Source organism: Gigantopelta aegis, unplaced genomic scaffold (genome assembly GCF_016097555.1).
Source record: "Gigantopelta aegis isolate Gae_Host unplaced genomic scaffold, Gae_host_genome ctg5718_pilon_pilon:::debris, whole genome shotgun sequence".
Classification (NCBI taxonomy): Eukaryota; Metazoa; Mollusca; class Gastropoda; order Neomphalida; family Peltospiridae; genus Gigantopelta; species Gigantopelta aegis.
Window position 1 is genome coordinate 1 of NW_024534589.1, and position 19059 is coordinate 19059.

The window sequence follows — 19059 nt, forward strand, 5'->3', positions numbered from 1 at the left end:
TGTCTGTGTTCTTTTTCGAATGAATCGATCGCATTGATATCGCCAGGTGATAAAGGTAGGCTAGTTTCCTTTTTGAAAAGGCAGTGTATATATAGTTTGGCGCCCAAGATAAATGTTTTTAATGATGAATCTTCCCTCTTCCGTTGTTTTTATAAGCGGTGATACCGCGCGCCCCCCCCCCCAAAAAAAAAAAAACCCAAAAACCCAAACCCTCCCCCCCCCCCCCCCCCCAAACAAAAAAACAAAACAAAACAAAAAACAAACAAAAACATTCTAATATTTTATAAAGAATTGCCAAATAAACAAATGACAGTAACTAAAATTCATCAGTTACGACAAACTACATCTTCAACTGAGAACAAAATATCAGACGAGAGTTAGTGGACACAAATGACAGAATGACCGTCGTTTTTCAGTCGGAGATTGCCGAAACGATAAAATAAAAGTGTGTTATTGCGCAAATAAAATACTACTTTAATTGTGTGTATCAAACATACAAATGAATACTGGTTTGGGACACAATAGAGGCTGTTAAAATAGTGTTAAAGTGACATTATACATATCTATATACCGTTATAAAAGTATTTTCCATTATTAATTTTCTTTGATATTAAAGGGACAGTCCTGAGTTTCCTGCAATTTTTAAGATGGTATGGACTAAGGGACGGTCCATAAATGGCAATGGTTTTCATAATCCTAACAATGTTAGGATTGGGTTTGACCCCCTCCCCTAATCCTAACATAAAAACATTGATATAATGTGTACGAAACATTGACCTTCGATGGACCGATGTTTTACCTGAAAAGCAATCCGAACATGGCTTTTACCCCCTCCCCCCCCTTCCGAACATTGTTCGGATTGTGAAGCACATCGATATTTATGGACCGTCCCTAATAGAGACTTTATAACGATTGTAATTGCATAAAATATTAGTGGCTGTATATTAAATGTGTTTTTGGTCGTTCTAATATTTGTACTAGGTTACATTTCATTTTATTTCCTAACATTTGTTTTCGTACATACGAAATTATTTGAAGACAAAATCCAGTTTGAGCTTCTTACAAATATTAAGACGACCAGAAAAACATTGAATATACAGACACTGCTATTCTAAACAAGAAAATATATTTAATATGTAAGATTAATCGTAGACGGCTAGTGAAAAAAGTTGTCAAATGCTGCATTTAAGTATATTTTGTAAATATGAATATCCTGCACCCACCCACACACCCCAATCTATGTGTTTTTAGGCTCTATCTCCCGTAGGTGACATTACTGTCAGTAAAATTGTATTAACTTAAAGTAGGGCAACTGAATTTTTAATCGTGGCCAGTAAATATTAAAAATCACTGATAAAAATCACTATAACCTAGCTAGTAGATTTTATAAAAATTCTAGAAACCTGTTCGACTATTTTATTTTTATACTGTACTTTTAATTATTATTATTATTATAAAGTCATTTTATGAATAGAATACACATTTTGTGTATCCCGTCTGGCCTGTGCATTTATATTATTAATTGTTGTTACTGATGTTGTATCATGTCACTGTCGTTCTGCTGGTTAACGTGTCTACCGCTGCTTGACTGCAATAGTGGCGCTGCGTGCAATAGTTACACGACATTTCCTGGTGTCTGAAACACCGGAAAGGCCATAAACACTTCCGGATGTACAACAATGGACAATCTGCAAATAAATTGTAAGTAATATGACAATGTCTGATTTCAGTTATCAATTAAAAAAAAGCTCTTTAACGTAGTGAATAATAACAATTTTCTGTCGCGTTTATAATACACTCATGTCACCTTAGTCTGCGCGGCACAAAAGTCTGCGCACGTTAATTACGTTACATGGGGCCTACGTCTTGAAACAAGTGTTGGGGTATGTTTGTAAACAAACAAACAAACAACATTCATTTAATTCATAAAACCGTTGTTAAAACAACACATCTTGATTGTGAATGTATGTATAAAACTGGTAGATAACAATTTGATTGAAAAAAAACTCTGAATTAAACGCGCTCTCTCACAGATGGTTAACCTAATTATTGACCCAACAAGGTATTATATGACAATATATATCGTCAATACCCCTAACTGCGTTTTACTCCCAACTGCGTTCACTTTGTATTCTCGTGCACCGCACGCGCATTTTGTCTCTGACGTCTTGTCGTCTGCTCGGAGTACGCTTACGTTTGTCTTCGGTGTTGGAAAGCTTCGACAACAACAATGCGTTTCAAACAAGTAAGTAAATTAACAGAAAAATGTACAAACCCCTAAAGCTACCATTTTCAGTAAGTACTTTTTGTTTATCCCTTAAAATTGCAGATATTGAATCCAAAAAGACTTGCAGAAACCGTAAAACTTAGGAGGATGTTTAAATGACATCCGGTGTATGTCACGTGACCTCACCCATGTCCGATAAATAAGGCCAAGCCATTTAATTCATGTGTTTATTACCCCCTGTTACATTTTTTTTTTCTCAAAAAAAATAAAAATGGCAGAATATGTTGCTTTTGTTAAAAATTTCAATAAAATGTTCTATGTATATACACACACAAAAATCACTATAAGCAAGTAGTTTACTATTGTCTTTGTACTATTACAGTAATATGATACATTTTAAGCTCATATTTATCAACTTAAATGATGGATACTGCCCTTTTATGAATTAAAGATAATTGCAAATCAGCCTATTAATATAGTGTTGATGTTTGCATTGTCAATGCCTGTAAATATTTCAGATTCAACCATTCAAAGCACCAAGAAAAAACCGAGCCTATTCTCCTACATCATTGACACATGCTTTCAAAGCTGTAAAAGATGGAATGCATATCCGAGGATCATCCAGACAGTACTCTGTACCACTACAGACCCCGAGAGATCGTATTATTGGAAGGGTTGATCCTGAATGTGTGACAACAGGTAGACGACCAGTGTTTAATATGGAAGATGAAGTCAAAATAGTAGACCATTTAAAAACTATTTCCAGTATGGTTATGGCTACACTAGAAATGACGTTGCCATGCTTGCTACAGATTATGGTAAGCAGCTAGGAAAGATTACCACTCCACTAACAAGAAACTGGATAAATGGATTCTTACAATGATGGCCTGAGTTGAAACAGTATCGTCCTAGGAGTCTGGAGCTTGCTAGAGCTAGATCTGCATCTGAATCGATAGTTTCAAAATATTTTGAAGAACTGACAGATGTCATGGTGAAATATCATCTACAAGACAAGCCTCACTTGATTTTCAACATTGATGAAAAAGGGGTGACACCAAATCACACACCACCTTCGGTAATTGGAGTGAAAGGTAAAGCATCACCAGCTGTGACCACAGGGAAGTCGCAGACTACCACGGTCATTGGATGCGGGAGTGCTGCAGGGATTGCACACGAGTGCGAAATTAACAAAGACAATGGAAATAAATAAACGAAACAGCAATTAAGTATTCATTAATGCGAACAACTATTTGGTGGTGGGTTTTTTTTTCTCACAAATTTACATCAAGATTTACTTGCGTGTAATCGTATTTTTAATGTCTGCAACAATGTCTTTTGACACGTGCAAGTCTCGGCTGACTGTCAAACGTGACCTATATGCACACTGAGAACAGCCAACGAACGTTTTCCAAACGTTCCCGAACTACTAGTATGCGATTGGTTCCCGACGTGGACATTGGGTTTAACGTGAAGCGCATAAACCAGTTTAGCGGACGTTTTTGTTTTGCTCGGTCTACCTGAACTCGGCCCTAGCCTACTTGTCTTTGGCCCTGAAGTAGCATGTGTATTTAAACTGACACGCAATTTCGGTCCGTTTTTATTACTTTGGCTCAAAGACTTTACAGAGTTAAAATAACACGCTACAGATTTTTTAGACTTTTCTTGCATACATGTTGCCGTTAAAATTAATAACTGATTATTAAAATAAGCAAACCTTGTTATGCTGAATTCTTGATGACACCGCTTCTCGTTACCAGTCGCGAGATCCCTGTTAATATTTGGTATTATTATTATTATATGTTAGGTATCGGATAGATTATGTAACCGATTGTTCACATCGGAAGATAGAAAATGGCTTAGCCAAATTTTTAGCTCAGAACTGGATGCTTGTTGGTGTAGTTTGTGGCATTTCACATGTCGTGTGCCCTTTGCTAATAGCCACTATTCTGAAACGTATCTGTCTGCATTGAACTCGACAAAATCATGCACGGTGGACGCTGAGTGGATGACAGCGTTAGGGTGGATATTTAATTTATATTGCCTGTCAGTCAAGTTATCAGTTTCGATACTTTTGAATTGCCCGTGACTGTCCGAGTGTCGGGAAGTTTTGTTTTTCATTTTACTTGTTTTATGATTTTCTTGGGTGCCCACCGGGGCAATTGTTTGACAAAGAATGGTTGCCCGCAAGACATTTTGGTTGTCCCGGGCGCGCGGACAACCGATTTGTACACCCCTGGCAGAGGTGTGACTAGATACGATAACGTAGCGCTGACATCGACAGTCTTCTGTTCAGCGCTACGAGATGAGGCATATACCCCATGTGTAGCAAAAACAAACTTCAGTGTTCTGTAAAAAAAACCCACATTCACACTTTGTTGGAAACACTTACTCGATATCGTTGATATATATTAAATTAATTGTTGTTGCAAATATAATTAATACAATGCAGATTAACAATTGTCAAGACTAAAAGCGTTCTTCGGCAGCCATGACAGATAATACGAGAATCTCGTGAAATATCCATACATGAAAATATATACACTGGTGGCACCTAAGTCTGCGCACCTAAGCATTTGTGTTATATTTTAAAGTTAAAATATTTCTTTAAAAATATTTATTTCACTGCCACAGTACAATGGAACAATAAACGTGTTACAACAAAAGTTATTTTAATTTTAATGTTTTTTAAACTCAAATAATGAGCACATTTTTAGTGGGACCCCCCTGCATTTACTGGCCTGCATGACGGCACATAAGTCTGCGCAGCAAACATCAAAACAACCACTTCTGTCGCTAATGTTTACATAAAACAGCAACAAACAATGGATCCGACTTTTTATAAGTTCTAAATAACAAACACTTCCTGTTATAGTCTGTTTCAGAAACATTTAGATTGTGCAAATGAGATAAATATAAATGGTGTTCCATGCTCCTTAGTTTGGACAACACAAAATGACAATATTAAAAAAAGCCAATGTAAAAATATTTGATCATTATTCAACAAAAAATTTCTTTTATTAACTGTGTAAATGAGCACAAATAGTGTTCGTTAGACATATAGGACAATCAATGATAATTTTGAAACAGACTATAGCTAAAATAGGCCATGCTGTCAGTGCAATCTTCAAAGTCTGTGTGCAGCCATTTTGCATTGTGTCACTCGGAGGGAAATTCAAAGTATGCTTGACGAAATGTATTTTTTTATTTATTTTATCTTTTAAAACTTAAAACTTAATAGTTTGTCTAAAATTGTGAAAAATAAAAACATACCGACATTTAAACTGCATTATCTAATATCTGCTCTCGGAACTTTTTTGGTAAGAGGTCAAGGTAAGGAGACCAATTTTTATTTTAATGTGGCGAAGCATATATTATTATTATTTTATTATTTTTTATTTTTTTGGCATGACGTCACTTTACATCTCTTTACAAGAACAATAAACTGGGTGAATGACGTTTCCGTTTTAAGAACGCTGGAAATATTTCAACGCAAAACTGCTAAAGAATTTTTTTTTTTTTTTTTTTTTTTTTTTTTTAACATTACTAATGCACTTCACTCTGAAGAAAATCTTGTGATTAAAAAACCTGTACTATTTACGAAATATGGATTTCAAGTGACATTACTGTAGGATATATATATATTGTGTACAAAGCCAAAATAAGGGTGCGAAAAGTGACCGTCGTCGACCGTAGTTGTTTTTAAATTACTTAGTGCTGGCCGTTTGCTAGTAGTGTAGTGGTAGAATGTCATTTTAATATTAGTGTGTATTTTGTGCATTATTGTAGTGGCTTATCTCAGATCTGAGATGAAGAACTGTAAATAATATTAACTTTGTGCTAGTAGTAGTAGTAGTATACTCTCGAGTGCCAAATAAACGTACACCTACGTTTATTAAATTTGTGGAAAAAAAATTGGTGTCTACGCTTATTCAGCACCCTACGTTTAATTACATCTTTAAAAAATGTAACCCCCTAAGCTAATTCGGCACCCTACGCTTATTACAATTCTTAATTTAACAAATGGTACCGATTTTCCACGATCACGGAATCGCGGAATTTACAGTTTTCCCGAGTTGTGAAATAAAATGCCAACTTTTGTGGTCAAATAATACATTTATTTATTTGTTTATTAATATACATACATTGTTTTTCTGCTTAATTGATCATTTGAACCATTAAGGCACAACAAAGTATGTTACTCTACGACAAAATGTAAACACACGTTTACGAACATTGTTGGCCGCCATTTTGTTTTTATCGCTCGGCTCGGTTGGGTAAATTCCAAGGATGCGTTCGATTGAGTGCTCGCCTGTAAATCGATGCAACAGTTCATGCAAGCACTTTATTATATAAATTAATCAATTACACTTCAACACTTCATCTTTTCACCAAACATTGAAGACGGGAGTACCGAAATCTTAAAGGTAAATATGACTTTTTAATCTATGTATACTAGAGTAGCTAAAGTACAGTTCTTTTAGGATAAGGGGAACTGGCCCAAACTGTATCTACATTCTTTCCTCTTTTTATATATATATATTTTTTTTACATTACAAATTCCACTCATTTTAATTACAAATTCCACTCAACCTTTTTATTTTCACTTGCAAATAGTCTATTACAAATTAGCGAGAAACATTAGACAGCTACATCCCCTAACCGCGTTCCAGTTCCGGGGCGTTCCGCTAACAGCTGGCATGGCCGATGACCACAGTTGTTTGTGAATCTTCAGCTGAGATTTATGCATGCCATCCCCTGGCATCATAAGTGTCCCCACCTATGCTTTAAAAATAAAGAATGTTACAGGTAAAAATTAAGTTGATGAAATTACGTCTTGTTATAATTAACCATGTGTTAAATATAGGAGATGAATCTAGCGAGCTGTCATCCACCCTGATTGTTTTGGTTTTCAAGCCTGGAACTTTTGAAATAAAATTATGATAATTAATGCGTTAATTATCATAATTTTATTTAAACATACAAACACACTTAGTTTTAATTAATTGTGTGTGACAATAACACAGTTGTAAGTTAGATAATAGAAACATATGTTAAAAGTGAACACATTTTTTCATACTATGGAATTTACTACAAGTTATTTATTTCTGAGCCGCTTGTTTTCTAAATTAAATAACAATAGTATATTTTTGTTATTTCCAAAACACTTATTTTTATTTTTACGTGAAACCAAATTCTGTTTTCATTACTAGTAAATTTTTACAATTTAGCTAAATTTCCACACCCTATGCTAATTCGGCACCCTACTTTTAATTGATTTTAGACAAATTTCCAGACACTATGCTTATTCAGGCCCTATGTTTATTAGGCACTCGAGAGTAGTCTTGGACTTTAATTAGGCCTAATCAATTTATTGTTATTATTAGCACTGTATTACCATTAGTGATCGCCAAATATTCCTCATGAGCTCATCTCGGACTATATGGTTTTAAAATACCAAAAGTTAATAAATAATTTTATGTATGTAAAAAAACAAATATATATTACTCGACGCAGTTTCTGCGGTGCTCCGAAGAAAATGGCGGAGAAAACTACTTACAACCAACATGGTAGTCAAGGGATAACAATAGCCAGACAATACTGTACATTGCGAATTTTAAGGGCTTACCAATACATAAAACATCTTTATGGCGCCTGATGCGTGTCAGTCGTGAAGAAACTTCAATATGTATACAACTACAACTTTATTTGAACGAAACGTGCAATAATATTGACGGGAAAACGTGCCACTGTGATCTGTGGCGGCGCTGCTACGAAGAAATGGCATCCATATGCCGTAACGGTAACCGAGACGTAGGCGAAAGTTTGTTACAATACCGTAACTAAGGTGTGACGTATTATTTTGAGTCACGTGACGGGCATTCCCCGAATAACCGCAGTGTCAAAACGATTTACCAAGCTCGTGTAACAACGTAGGGTAAATAGAAAAACAACAACAATGAAAATAAGTTATTAAAAAATAATAAAAACATGTACTGAATGATAATAAGCTTATACATTAATTTATTTTAGTAGCAGAAGCATGTTAAAGCCGCACGCCCCTAGTTCCATCCAGCGAAAATAAATTATAATTTTGGTTAATCTACAAACCTGTAGCACACTTAGATCACGTTTTTATAAAATGGAGTGAAAAAGCAGGTTTTATATCGATAAATGCCATGGGAATCCCCATGACCCAATTGCTTGAAATAATTTTGAAAGTTAGTATTCTGATGTCACCGGTAGATGTCGCTCGAAGCATAAAAATGTCTACGTCGCAACAAATTTCATAGAGTGCGCACAGACTTGGGATGCGTTCCTTTCACCTCTCCTGGACATGTTCCAACTGTTCTGTCCTGGACCGCGAAAGGAATGAGTTTGGAACAGGAAGTTACTTTATGAACATGGGTGCTTCTGTTTAGGAAGTGGCTGCTGCAGCAATCATGATACTTGAATGGGAATAAGACGACACTGACCATGTTGACTATACTACAGTGTTTGAAATAATAAATTTTATATATTTAGTATAAACCGTAATTAGCCTACATTTGCTATTCGGAACCGGGTACTACTGCCTAACCTATTGTTATTAGCAATTGGATGCACCGTTTATTATTGGTGGGGGTGGTAGTAGTAGTAGTAGTAGTAGTCGTCGTGATCGTCGGGGTCAGACACTTCCCCTCCCCAGGACGAAAATGTAAGATTAGTTTTTCCTACTCTGTTTAAATAAAGGTAACAATATAGCTTGTGTCCCCCCCCCACCCCCCCCCCCCCCACCCCCCACCCCAAGGTTGTATCCCCTCTCCAGATATCGTAAGACTTGGCAAAATTATTGGTTTTAAGTGTTTGTAACGTTTTGTATTGAGATGCTTACTTGTCTGAACTTTATTGTTAATGAAAATGTTCACAAATGAACAACAAGCAAACGACAACAAATCGGATGTTGATTGCGCGAACCGTGCACGAGAAAACAAACCGAACCAAAATAATAACGGTCACGTGGTATACCAACGTCTGTGACATTGAAATGGAAATATCCCCTCTAAAAATAGATTAGACCTTGTCTGCTCAACATTTTTTTCTCAGAGGCACGTGGCTTTTTAAGAAATATGAAAAATGCATTTTGTGATATTACAAACACCAGGATTACCAAAAAATAAACTAATAAATGGTAAGTAAAGTGCAATTTTAGTTGTGAAAAATGGGTTTAATAGCGAAAAACAACGGCGTAATGGTTAACAACTAGGGTGTGTCCCTTTAAACGTCAACAATCCCGACTAGTTAGGCCTTTGCATACGATGTGACTATATATACGAAGACCATGTATATAGCCTCCGCTAACGAGGGATGGCTATATTTACAGCAAAAATGTATATTGGCAGTAAATAATTATTTGATTGATCCATATTACCAAACCATCTGGAACAGGAGGAATACATACTAAGTACTGCACGAACAAAGCGTTTTGTGAACAGGGGAGGGAAAGTACATGAATTTAGCGGACCCTTTTGTGTACGTTTTCCATAGACATGAATAGCGTAATATTGCCTGTACAGTACTAGCAAAATAAATAATAATAATAAAAATTTAATATTAATAATAATAAACAATTATTATTATTAGGCTACTACTACCTTTTTGGGGTGGAGGTGGTGGTGTTTTATCTGGGGGAGTTTTTTTGGCTATACAAATGCAAGATTAACGTGCCTGCACACACGCACAAACGGCAGGCTGAACTTGTCCCTGCATGTAAAACTGGATTCAACTGGGTTAAATAATAATTCAATCTAATTAAAATTAGCTTCATTATTACATGTGGATCTAACAGCAGCCCTTTGGAGCTCATATCCAGTTGACCTTTCATTCGACCAATCAAAACCTTACTTGTAGAATCATGCTAGATTGGTAATAATTAAGCCAACCTTTGGACGACAAAACATGCGACAGTGCACTGTTTTTTTTTACGCTATACATTAAACCGAATGACCACTTTGTGAACCAATCGAAATAATTTAATAATAATAATAATAATAAATGGTGAGTTCATGTTTATTATTATATTTCAGCATATTCGCAATTATTTTCGCTATGAAATTAATAATATATTTTTTATTATCTGCCATGTATATAGCCGGCCCGTAGTTCAATTAAAATGTTTTGGATCATACAGTAACTAGGTTTGGTATTTCAAATGAATGTAAGTTCCATTTATAATCCATATTTAGAGAAATAAGGCCCACTAAATCCTTGATTGAGTGCCTTTAATGGGTAGGTGTAAGGCCACTACACCGACTTCTCTCTCACTAACCACTACCAATTAACCACTAACCCACTGTCCTGCACAGATAGCGGAGATGTGTGCCCAGGACAGCGTGCTTAAACCTAATTGGATAAACCACAAAAATAAGTATAAAGATTGTCATAACTGTAAAAAAACAAAAAACAAAACAATATACAGTCAACAAAAAGAGAGAAAACCCACTGTCACCGCTTCATGGGCTACTCTTTTTCGATTAGCAGCAAGGGATCTTTTATATGCATCATCCCACAGACAGGATAGTACATACTACGGCCTTTGTTCAGTGACGTAGGCAGGATTTTGTATTGGCCGGTGGGGGGGGGGGGGGGGGGGGGGGGGGCAACAAGTAATCGAGTGGTGGGATATGACACGGGGACCTTTTTAATGTTATTAATAAGCGAAAAAGGTAAACATTTCCCGGGATTGGGGGGGGGGGGGGGGGCATGGCCCATTGGTCAGACAAGCGGAGCAATTAACAGTTAAAGCAGCCCCTGGCAGCAGAGAGCGTACACATGAAAGGTGTAAATAAAGTGGGTTTTTTTTTTTTTTGGGGGGGGGGGGGGGTTAAACGGTGGATGGAGGGGGGCACTTGAATTGTTAGCGGGAGTTTGTCCCCAGCAAGAAACACACGCACATTCATCCATCCAGACCCATTCATCCATCCATCCATCCATCCATCAACTTTGTCATATATCACAAACGTATTATCTGGCGTCTTGTGTGTCTTTGTAGCTGTCTTCCACGTGACTTCCGGTGAGCTCATCATAATATATGCTAATGATGTCCAGCTAAAGTAGACCTCTACTTCAGCGACACAATATGGCGGGTGAGCAATTTTTACATTTCATTTTAACTTGGTTTTCCGGGCGCATAGCTAGGGCGTACCCGTTAACGCACGTGCATATTAAAAAATCAGTAGACTGCAACATCGTAAAGTAAAAAATTAAAGCTGGCAGCAGACAGAACTTGCGCCCATGACAGGCGTGCGCTATAACAGCTTTCTCGTTGGGTGTGCACGTTAAACACCCTGAACAGAACTGAACCAGTATTACCAGGGTCTCTGCCAGAGGGTAAAACGAGTATGGCGCCATACGCAAATTGTTTTACATATTTAAAAACAGTTTTGTTTAAGTAAACCTTTTGACAAAATTAATGACTCTTATCATTTTCTTTATGATTTTCTTACCCCTAAACCTAACCCTTTTTCTTTCTGGGGGAGGATCCCCATACCCACTGTTGACAGCGGTTGCATTCAATTCCATAGCGCCATACCCAAACATTTCGTTCTGGCAGAAACACTGATTACGTAGCTGTAGGCCAACAAAGCAGGTTCCAGAAAATGACGCCACATAGTTTGGTTGTTTGTTTTGATTAATGACACCACTAGAGCACATTGATTGTTTAATAATCGGCTATTAGATGTCAAACATTTGTTAACTCTGACACGAAGACATCAGAGTAAACCCACATACAGGAAAGCACATACCATGGCATTTGACCAGTTGTGGTGCACTGGTTGGAACGAGAAAAACCTAAATCAGAATGGATCCACTGACATAATTTTAAGAAACCCCAACAAAAAACAAAAAAATTAAAACAAAACAAAAGAAAACAAAACACCCAGAAAAAACGTATTAAAAATGACGTGTCCCTTTTCATTTAGGTTTGTTAGTGAGGGCTAATTCGCCATTTTCATGTTATTGATTTAAGCTAGAATATACTACTATTTTTAAGTTACTGTCGAGGCCTCTTCCAGCAATGACGTTGACACTAGGCACTTTACGTGGACAAATAATGTTAATTTGTTCATTGTTTTGTTAAAGTTCAAAGTCATTGTTAAAGTTCGAAATTAGTTTAAGGCCAAACAAAAAAAATGGTTTGTTTCCGGTCACCCGACCGACCCTAAATTTTGCCACCGACCCTGAACTTTTTTTTTTCTGCTGGGGTGGGGTGGGGTGGGGTGAAGCACACAGAGAAGTTGTGGTCGCGGATCGACAAAGCAGACGACAGAAGTACTCAAGTAGGATAACTCTTACACGTCAGTGTGTGTGTTAAATGGATGTTGAGGGGTGTGTGTGCGTGGGGGGTGGGGTGGCAACAGCGATGTTTTTAATACACCCCCACTGAAATTGGAATCATTAACCAGTGTTCTACGTTGCGACCAAAATGGTCGCCAATGCAACCAAAATGTTGGCGTGGCGACCGATTGAATTTATTATCGTCGCCATCTGGCGACTGACTCCAAAAACGTCTAAGTATTAAATTATTTGCCATGTGCGTTCAGAGTCCTAGCAGCGAAAACAAATGAAATTTGTTGACATCATTGTGCAGTCGGAACATTTCACTATTTACGAAGTTGTCCGATTGATCACTGTGAATTCCGTATTAATTATCGGTACAATTCGGAACTCATCGTTGATTTTAGTAATTTGGCGAAAACAATCCAGATACTTACTTACAACACATTCATAAATGATACAAAATGAGTAGTGTCGCACTGTAACATTTTAAGCTTGGCTAGTACATTTTGTGTGTCCACTAGCCAAAGAAGAGTAAGTTATAAAACCGAGTGTAGAACACTGTTAATAACACGTGCTCTTATTAGGTACCACGGTAATTGGTGACACACGAGATCGCATGACAGTACGGTAACGTGTGTGGCGATTAAACGGCTTTTATTACAAACTGCTAAATACTGTAGGCCTATAGAGGAAAATATATCGTATTATCGTAACTCCAGTCATCTCATACAATGTAGGTTTATTTTCCCAAAACAACAACGTGCGATCTCAACAAAACAATAAAGGATTTCTCGATACCACATGCACAGACTACAAGTCATCGCGTTTTTTCCACATGCAAAGGTGAAGGTCATTTGAAGAAGACTTGGTACAATTTTCGTTGTTGGCTACTGCTTAGGCCTAGTACCTAGAATTTGTTAATATACACGGGTGTAGCCTGTAGGAAGATATCAAAAAGTGGGGTGGGTGGGTACACACACGTATAAAATTAATATATAAACCATCGATGCCGCTTCCTACGCCAGTGATGTAGATAGGCCTATCAACTGCTGAGCATGGGTAATAATTAAATAAACAAAATATTCAAGAATAACAACTGGCATTAAACAGTTCACATTTATTTCAGTGTTTCAGTTAATTGGGAATAAATTAATTTGAGTGATTTTAGCATGGGTCCGTTCAATAGGCTAATAAACATTAAAACTATAAGTCCGTCCCACAGGGAATGCCTTAGCCCGAGTACTCTGACTGTAAGAGAGCTAGACGGACATTTGAACATAAACACGCTCTCATTATTTATGTCCAAATGTCCGTCTAGCTCTCTTACAGTCAGAGTACTCGGGTTAGGAACGCCTTTTTTATTACTATGAAATTTACTACAAGTTATTCATTTCTAAGCCGATTGATTTGTAAATTGCACACAAAGTTAGTATTGTTTTGTTATTTCCAATACAAGTTGGACAAATCTGTGAAGTTTTTGTGCAGTCATCTACTGACTGGATAAATCTGTGAACTTTTTGTGCAAACATCTATTGACCAACTTGGACAAATTTGTGCAGTCATCCTCTGACAAAACTGAACAAAGCTGTGAAGTTTCTGTGCAGTCATCTACTGACTTTTATTGGTGAAAGGAATAGTTTGAACTTTTTTAGTTTTCCTGTCTTTTGAAAATGGCATGTGAAACTTAAAACTGACATTGACAGTGAGATTGTTTTTATTTCTCTCTGTCTGCAAAGAGTAAACTAAGATTTTTCAGACAGCTTGCCTTCATGTCTTTCATCTTGAGACTGAGTTTTTCTCTGGCAAACACATTTAAGGTAGGGTAACCTTTCTTTGAACTAAAAAAAAAAAAAAAAAAAAAAAAAAAAAATTCCTACCTATCTACCCTACTTTTTTTGGCCATGTTACCTGAAAGAAACTTCTTCTTTTTTTTGGCCTAAAAATAAAACAACTTGTAAGTTTGTAGTTTTTAGCTTTAATTTCTAAAATGTGTTTATTTATTACTGATTTATTAATCATCCGCTATTGGATAAAATATTAGTGGCTGTATATTATTAATTCATTTATTCATTTCAACTTATGTTCATGCTTATATCCAATTAAAGTTCAAGCACGCTGTCCTGGACACACACCTCAGCTATCTGGGTTGTCTGTCCAGGACTGTTAGTTGTTAGTTGGTTAGTGGTTAGTGAATAAGAAGAGGGTGTAGTGGCCTTACACCTACCTAATGAGCCCTTAAGAACTCGCTCTGGGCTGGAGCTGGTACCAGGCTGCGAACCATGTACCTACCAGCCTGTAGACCGATGGCTTAACCACTGTGCCACTGAGGCCGGTGCTGTATATTAAACATGTTTCTGATCGTTCTAGTATTTGGCTCATTCCACGCAAACTCATCCTGGAATGCAAAAATTAAAATTCATCTTATAAATTAAAAAAGTTTTTTTTTTAAATATTTTGGATATGTATATTTATGTTAAAGAATAAACAAATCATGAACAGTGAGATAATTTTGTGTGTGCCACTATTTGAAAATACAACACCTGCAAACAAGACAAAACACAAAAAATGAGTCCGTATATAGTCATTTGACAGACAACTGGGTGTCTTAAGATTTACCACAGTCTCTTTCTTTTCTCTTCATATAACTGGTTTATTTGAAAAACAATACACAAGTAACGCTATTTTGCATGTAACACACGTAACGCAAATATCCAATAAGTTTTCATAACTAGTAAAATACTGAATTGTTTAAAATGTGTTTTCAGGTTAAAAGTTAGAATACCAATATGAAACAAATTTAACCATTTTTGGTTTGCAAAGGCCGCAAGTTATTATACAATGCAGCCTTTATCGAGTGTAACACACCTAACGTTAGGTAAAAGTGGCCTTGTTAATCAACCACCCCCACCTCCCAGCCAGGGTTTCTGCCAGAGGGTAAAACGGGTATGGTATCATGCCCAATATTTTGGCCAAATTTTATTATTTTAAGTTAACTTTTTGACAAAAGTAATTACTCTTATCATTACTGTATGCTTTTCTTAACCCTGTAACACTAAATGTAACCCATTTTATTCCTGGGGAAGCCCCCCCCCCCCCCCCCCCCCCCCCCCCAATACCCCCTGTTGACTGATTGCATTCAACTCCATAGCGTCATACGCAAAAATGTATACCTGGCATAAACACTGCTCCTATCCTACCAGGAACTAATTTTTCAATATCGGTAGCAGTTCTATAAATCTATAAATGTTTCATCTTTAGTGTCTTCCTAAACAATGTAATTCATCTTTAATGTAATGATCAGATTACTATTAAAAATTTAAAACATAACATTTTATGCAAAGGCTGCAATAGCCAATGAAATTTATCAGTTGCCTTCTTATTTTGACAAGTCTGATGTAGATTTTATAAAAGGAGGTTCAGGATGCACTGACTGGAATATTAGTACTAAAAGTATGAGTGAGCATAAACAGGCAGTATTATTTTAGTGATATTTGCCACTGAAAAAAGGTGGGTGGTGCTAACCCCCTCTAAATCCACCCCTGAAAAAAGAATACTTAACTTTGATGCGAAAGACATTATTAACAGTCACTAAAAACAAAAGGCAGTAAAACAAATAAAATTTACAAGCTAATGTTCAGTTTCTGAAATCAGACGCGTAACACGTAACAAATTTATGTAACACACGTAACACTACATTTTAATGATTTGGAAAACAAATATCTGAGTAATAAGATTATTCTTTTATGATAAATATTAACTTACATTTTGGTGATTAAAAGCAACATACAAAATTTTATTATCTCTGGTTTCCTCGCAGAATTTTGGCAACTTTCAAATCTGAATGTAACACACATAACGCAATCAAATCTAAGCCATTACAAATATATTTGAAATTTAGCCAACGTTTCTTGTTTTATTTTGTGAAGTACTACAAATAGGATTATTACTAATCAGTACTTTATAACAGGAGCCCTTTCATAGATTTCTAATTTACACACATTTTCATCCAAAGTGAGTCTGAAGTGTAACACACGTAACATGGAATGAGCCATTTGTACTAGGTTAAATTTCATTTTATTTCCTATAATAATTGATTGTTGTTGTTGTTGTGGGGTGGGGGTTTTTTTTTTTTTTTGGGGGGGGGGGGGGGGGGTTGGGGTTTTATTTGAAGACAAAATCCAGTTAGAGCTTCTTGCAAATAATAAGACGACCAAAAACACATTGAATATTTATATGTAGCAGACCTTCGTTTTTGAAAAACCCAGGAGTGCTAAGAATCGCACTTCTCAAAATGCTTACGAGGGGGTAATCACACACCTCAAAATGCAGAGGGGGAAATCGCACCCCTCAAAATAATCAGAATTAGAGGCAAGAGACCGAGAGAAATTGCACCCATGAACATAATTAAGTTTGAGGAGTAATGATTTCTAAATTAAATATCTTAAGGGTTAATGTTTTGTGTTTTCAAAATAAATATCCTAATTTAACTAATATGATGGCTATTCTCAAAGATGAAGGAATCGGCCATTGCAGTCTTACACAAGAAAAAGAAACACCAAAAACACAATATTTATTGATTTCTTATGTATTATATGCATATCATGAAGCATTACAATTCTGAATCATGATTGCCCATTGGACTATTTCTCGTTCCAGCCAGTGCACCACGACTGGTATATCAAATGCCGTGGTATGTACTACCCTGTCTGTGGGATGGTGCATATAAAAGATCCCTTGCTGCTAATCGAAAAGAGTAGCCCATGAAGTGGCGACAGCGAGTTTCCTCTCTCAATATCTGTGTGGTCCTTAACCATATAACCGTAAATAAAATGTGCTGAGTGCATTGTTAAATAAAACCTTTCTTTCTTTTTTTCTGAATCATGATAATCTGTTGACTATTTATGAATAAGGAATTGAAACTGATTTGTTTGTGCTTATTCTGTTTTATTTAAAACAAGTACAATAATTTTGGTTTTCATCGCAGAATGATATGATTTCTCCATGGACACAAACCTGTGAACTGAATGTAAAAGTTTAACAACCACATGGCACAGGTTTATCACATTTATCATGATATCATAATATACATGTTATGTACCTGCAAATTCTTTATTTAAAAAAAGACAACAACCCCCCCCCCCCCCCCCACCCCACCCCCCCCCCAAAAAAACCAACCCTGTCATAACAGAGAAAATGTCAACATCTATCTTACTACAATTTTTAAAAATATATTTTTTTTACAAACAGGATTAGCTTTCATTTTCGGTGTACTGTAGTTAACACGTCATTTATTATACACTCGAATCATAGCAACCCATTAAACAAAACTAAAACCAAACAAACAAACAAACCGAATGTAAATTTAATTTTAAAATATACATGCTTTACACTCGGTGAATTACTGAGTTGAAATTAAATCGGTGTGTTTGTTTCAGGTGCCCGTCAACCGATCACATGTACTTGAAATCTGACTCTACCAAGGTCAATCTTCTTGGCTTTAAATCACGTGGCAGTATCGTGAAACAGAAAGTAGAAATGTCTGGAGTACGTCGCTATGCTATTAACAAAAACAAAACCTGCTTTACTAAATTCGTTTGTTGTTGGTGTACGCGTTTACTGTGATATCAACATTATAAACATTATACACATCATAGAATTATTGGACAACGCACCTATTATTTTTTCTGCACGTGATCAAAACGACGACAGTGTAAAATAAATTGTGCGATCATTACCTGCATTGTACGAAATTAAACAAAACAAAACCGACGAGATCTTAATAATAAGTGAATTTCTAGCTGATTGGCTCAGTGTAAAGATAACCAACCAATCGTGTTTCAATTTATAAAATGTATTCTAGGAAGTTAATTGTGAACAGAAGGGAAAGGTTTGTGGTGTTGTGGATTGGATTCAGTATAAACAATTAAAATGGCAGAGTTAAAATTTTTTTTTTTTTAAATACAAGCGTGATTTGTTCAATTTAGGAGCGCATTATTTCGCGCCCGTCAGATTGAGTTGACGGGGGTTGACGGGCGTGTTAGCGCTCACGCCCGTCAAAAACGAAGGTCTGATGTAGACACTGATATTCTAAACAAGAAAATATATTTAATGCATATGTTTAGACATTAAAATATTTTTTATTAGTCGGGAGCATCTTACAATGCAGGAAACTCAGGACAGTCCCTTTAAATAAGTATTAATGCTAGTCTCAGACTATCAGCTGTCACAATGAAGTTGGTCAACTCGATTGCTGCGTTGTAGTTTTCCCAATTCGCGACCTATGATGAAGGCGCTCAGATTAATAACTAATCTGTCGTAGGAGTTGTATATTACGAGAATCGAGTTGTATGAGAGCCAGACTAGCAACTGGACAGCCGTAGAAGTCGACATATATGCGAATTGGCCAGCTCGGTCATGACAATTGGTAGCCTGAGGCTAGCAATACTCGTTTTTTGAAAACTCTCCCTTTCAGGTTTTATAGAAAAGTTTATTCGTTATGACTCAGAAAAGTACGA

At 36.4% G+C, this 19059-nt stretch overlaps 1 long non-coding RNA gene across 3 annotated transcripts; it reads left to right on the forward strand.

The window, feature by feature from the left end:
• The first annotated feature begins 2158 nt into the window (after positions 1 to 2158).
• LOC121366444 lies at positions 2159 to 19059 on the forward strand. 3 transcript variants are annotated; one of them, XR_005957153.1, is made up of 3 exons: positions 2159 to 2245; positions 11256 to 11349; positions 17980 to 18133. It is a non-coding gene; the product is annotated as an uncharacterized LOC121366444 (long non-coding RNA). The 3 variants fall into 3 exon arrangements; XR_005957154.1 differs by lacking the exon at positions 2159 to 2245 and adding an exon at positions 3191 to 3318; XR_005957152.1 differs by lacking the exons at positions 2159 to 2245; positions 17980 to 18133 and adding exons at positions 5480 to 5557; positions 19017 to 19059.